At 41.6% G+C, this 4,661-nt stretch overlaps 1 protein-coding gene across 6 annotated transcripts in view; it reads left to right on the forward strand.

Moving 5' to 3' along the window:
* Window positions 1-327: 327 nt before the first annotated feature.
* The window catches only part of Katna1 (katanin p60 (ATPase containing) subunit A 1), a 38,513-nt gene continuing 34,179 nt past the window's right edge, over window positions 328-4,661 (forward strand). The window contains exon 1 of one of the 6 annotated variants that reach the window (XM_005390604.2): window positions 328-348. The gene's annotated coding sequence lies outside the window, so the exon portion shown is untranslated. Of the gene's footprint in view, window positions 357-462; window positions 773-2,941; window positions 3,001-4,366; window positions 4,462-4,661 lie in introns of those variants that run through there. The other 5 variants (XM_005390602.2, XM_005390605.2, XM_005390607.2 and 2 more) reach the window with 5 other exon arrangements.

The raw sequence follows: 4,661 nt of genomic DNA on the forward strand, positions 1-4,661 counted from the left end.
AATAACATTCCGAGCTAGGCCTGATGGTCCTCTCCTGTAATCTTAGCACTTGGAAGACTGAGTCAGAAGGATCTTGAGTTTGAGGGAGGGAGGGGAGGAAGGGAGGAAAGAAACTAACTTGCCAACAGCACCATATCTTAGGCTCTGTATTTATCCTTTCCTTTATTCCTGCTCTGCCCTGTCGGGCCACAGCCTTGGAATTCTGACTCTTAAATTCTAAAGCAGGATTTGTCATAAATGAATTGCCTGACCCTTGAAACTCACTGTAAAATAGACATTCTCACCGTAACCTCTGAGGAGTCTGGTGAAAACCAAAGGGGAGGAAAAGTGGTCAAGTGGTCGACACAGGTGCACAAGTAGGCGCGGTAGTACTAGTTAAGATCTTTATCTGCCTCCCTTTTTACAGTGGCCACCAGCTCCTCGAGTGGCGCGGACTGCGCAGGCGCGCCCCGGCTGGCCACGCCCCCTGCGTTCCCGCCCCGGCGCAGGCACGTCGCCCGGCGTCCTCGCTCCTGGGGCGTCGCCCCGCGTGTGCCGGCGTCGGCGAGGCTGGTCCTGGCACCGGAAGTGGCCGTGGCGGGTTTGCCTTCAAATTCTCGGCGAGCAGAAGCGGCTCCGGGGTCTGCTGACGGCGGAACCCGGCAGCGCCGGGCCCGTGAGTGAGCTGGGGGCTGAGGGCTGGGCTGGCCTCCTTCCTGGCCGCCGGGAGCCCCGCTGGCCCGTCCTCCCCGCCCGGCGGGGCACGGTTCCCGAGGCGCCTCGGGTCCGGTAGGTAAGCGCTCGGCGGCGAGGGCGACGGGGTCTGCGACGCGAGCGCGGTGCGCGCTGCCGCGCCTGCCGGTGCCTCCGCGGGGGTTTAGGTCCCCGCTCCTGTCGCTGACGCCTGTGGCTCCGGTGACAGCCCCCTGCCTGAGAACCTGCCCAGCGGGGGCGCTGGGGCGCCTGCCCACCCCATCTCTGGCCCCTGTCGTCAGAGGTGTCACCGGGCGAGAGAACAAATTTTTAATTCTCTTCTGCCTGGTCGTCTCCGGGCCCACCTCCCCAACCCCGCAGATCCTCACCCGAAAGTCCCGAAGGCTTTGACATTCTGATCCAGCTACTTTCCTTACAGTGTGTTTTGTTGATGTGACATTGTTGAGGATGTTGCTTATTTAATTAGGTTATTCTACAGCCCAGCGCCTCTGGGAGTTTGTGGACCTTTTTGTTTTGTCGGTACCGTTTAGAAAATTTATCTCTGGAAACATCTGCTTCATACAGTATATTGTGTAGCGAAAAAATGAGAGAGAAACGTGGGTCCATAAGTGCCTAGAGCTCTTACTGAATCAAAAATCGTTTTCGCTTTTAACTTAAAAGTGCTGGTTTTGTATCAGCTACAAACTTCCCACAACGCAGAGATGCTCCCCTTTGAAAACACTCGTTTCTGTCTTTCTCTTTGAAATCAAACCTTTAGTTACTGCTGAAAACAGTCTTGAAGTTTCAGAGTATGTGCAGCAGATCTTTGCCACATTATCACAGTCAGAATGATAGTCACCTTAGCAGGTGTCAAGATATATTCTTGTAATGCTTCTAAATGTATCAGCATACAACCGTATTTTCTTCTCTGAAGAAGGTAATTTTTGTAATCAGAGAGCGCTTATACCAAGAAACGCTAGGAGCAAAAGGCTTTGTCTTGTATTAACATTATCAACTAGTAGCTTTTATTGTGCAGTGCTGATCAACTTCCCACATTCCTAAACTGCTTGTCTACAGAGCTCCTTTATGGTATCAATTAGTCAGGAAGCATTTATATTTAATACATTTACTACTGGACATGTTGTGTAGTTAGTTACAAGGGATTCTGAACTTATTTTGAAACTGATACCACATTGTGACAAATATTGAGAGTAAGACAGTCTTGTAGAATTTACTGTATTAACATTGTTGAATTTCTGTTTACAGAGACAATAGTTTGAGTTTTTTTTTAACTACTTGACTGTTTAAAACGATAGTATTATCAAATCAATATGATCAGTGTGGATAACATGCTAAATAGATTTTGCTCATGGTACTGTGTTTATTGATAGGGTTGAATATGACTTTTAAATTTTATTTTAATTGTTATACTCACAAATCAATTTGTTCAGGTTAAACTGAAAATTTACCAAATACATACTACAATATGCTTTTACCTTTTTCTTCTGGCAGATTTTTTTTGGTTCAGGAATTTAACTCGGGACCTCGTGATTGCTATATAGGCGCTGTGCTGCTGAGCTATATCCCCGTTCCTGGCAGATTTCTTTTGGTGTTTTTTCTAAGTGATAATTGTGCCAAAGTATTATGATGATTATAAATGTAAGGAAAATGTATGCCATGCTTTATTGGTTATAGGTCACTCATTTACTGAGCTTATTCATAATCATCAGTGACTGTACATTGGCATATAGTTGCTTTTGCACCCCATACTGGAACATTCTGAACATTTCCAACCTGTTGCAACTTTTAAAAACACACATGTGGTGTGCTGAACTGTCTACAGAAACATGTATATTTGGGTTTTATGATCTGTTTTTATATTACGAAATTTTGCAGATAAATATTTTAAAAACATTCTCAGAGCCGGGTGTGGTGGCACATGCCTGTAATCCCAGCATTTGGGAGGCTGAGGCAGGAGGATCCTTGCGAGTTCGAGATCAGCCTGGGCTACAAAGTGAGCTCAAGGCCAGCCTAAACTGCATAGTGAGACCATATCTCAAAAAAAATTTTTTTTCAGGCTTCTAACATTGGTGTTGATTTTTGTGTGGGGTGTGTGTGTGTGCTCTTGTGTGTGTGTGCACTCATGTTTTAATATCTTACACTAGTCTCTTCCAAAGCAAAGAAAAAAACCTAGAATAAACGAAATGATATTCTTTCAACTAAACCTCAACAATTTAAAAGACTAATTCTGCCTTATTTTTGTCTTCAGTGTTTTCTTTGGAATTCAGTCTGCTTCTGTCTTCAAAGAAATTTCTTGCAGCTCAGGAGGTACCTGAAATATTTGTTGAGTGTATGATTTGTACATATTACAGTAAAAACTGCGCTATCAGTGGAATCTTTTAAAAATTATGTAATAAGATAATCCCTTTTAGGGTTGGAATATGGAGGGATCCTTTTGTGTAGGGAGAGAATAGGAATCTCAGAATTAAAATATTTGGCTTGGTTGTCTTCTTTATCAATATCTTTGATCACTTTTTCTAAATCGTGGGGAGGGACAAAAAAAAAAAACAAACCAAATTTTTTTTTCTTTGTGAGACACTATACCCCATCATGGAAACTTGGCTGTAAATTTGAAATTTTACTATTGAATTTAAAAAATTTGGCACTAGGAATGTAGCTTAGTGGTTCAGCACTTGCCTACCATTAGTGAGGCCTTAGGATTGATCCCCAGCACCCTTGAAAAAAGTTATTCCTTAAAATTTCATGTTGTATCTTGCTCAGTTAAAATAAATTATTAGCTAAATTATAAATACCCAAGCTAAATTATAAATACCCAAGTCTTGTAAATGGAAAGGAAACTTGTGCTAGGGTAATGCAGAAAAATTTTGCTGTGAGATAAATAGTTATTTTTCTCTGTAATAATCAGTATCACTAAGACAGTGAATGTTGAGATCTTATTTTTATAAATGTTCTAGTAATTTTGAACCGATAGGTAGTGTTAATAATTTATACTGATTAAATTTTGCTTATCAGCATTTTTTCAAATAGATTTATTTCTTCAAATTCTGCCAGATTTTATGCTAAGTAGACCTGGTTTCTGTCCTCTTACGGTACAATTATTATCAATGATAAGGGTAATGATAAGAGAATTTCATAAATTTACAGTATTGACATTCAAAGAGAAGGTGTTTTAGGCTTAGAGGTTATTAAAAGGATGGGAAATAATTATTTCTGTCTTAACATCGGGTGAACTAAGGGTGCTTTCTTGTTATCAGTAAAGACTGTTTGATAGCCAAGAACTTTGCAGGTTGTTTGTTAATGTGCCCTTCAGTTGACTTTACCTTTCTGTTAGTAAATGTCAGTTCTTTGGCTCTTAAGTATTTTATCTGACTAGAAAAAAATTCAAAATACAATCTTGGAAAAAGATCCGGAATATCTTATATGAGTTTTGAACCACTAAGTCATGCCCCTCAAAATAAAATAATCTAATATAGAGTTTTTTTTAAAGTAGTAGAAAGAGAATAAAGATCCACAAGGACATTATTAAGGAAAAGAGGGAACAATAGAAAGCAAATAAGAGGCCTGATATTTAAGCCCATCCTGATCCACTGTATCCTTCTAGGAGCTGGCCCCAATTATGTTCTAACACTTGCCCAAACTAGGTGTCACAGTAGGGCAGGGCTGGCTTTAGGGCAGAAATGATCACATAAGGAGCTGTCATCCCAGCATGGTAGGGAGGAACTGAGGATGAAGGAATGTGAAAGTGTTGAGGGTCAGGAAGTGGACTGGGTAAGAAACTTGGTGGTTAAGACAAAACTCTGGCAGTATTTTTTTTTTTTTTCTTTTTTAGTTTTTTTTTTTCCGGTACTGGGAATCGAACTCACAACCTCACGCTGTGCAACTGAGCTAAATCCCCAGCCCCCTGGCAGTATTTATTCATTCAAACATTTATAGAAATCTGCTGTATGCCAAACATGGTTCTGGGTGCC

This window comes from Chinchilla lanigera, unplaced genomic scaffold (genome assembly GCF_000276665.1).
Source record: "Chinchilla lanigera isolate Chin_1 unplaced genomic scaffold, ChiLan1.0 scaffold00038, whole genome shotgun sequence".
Classification (NCBI taxonomy): Eukaryota; Metazoa; Chordata; class Mammalia; order Rodentia; family Chinchillidae; genus Chinchilla; species Chinchilla lanigera.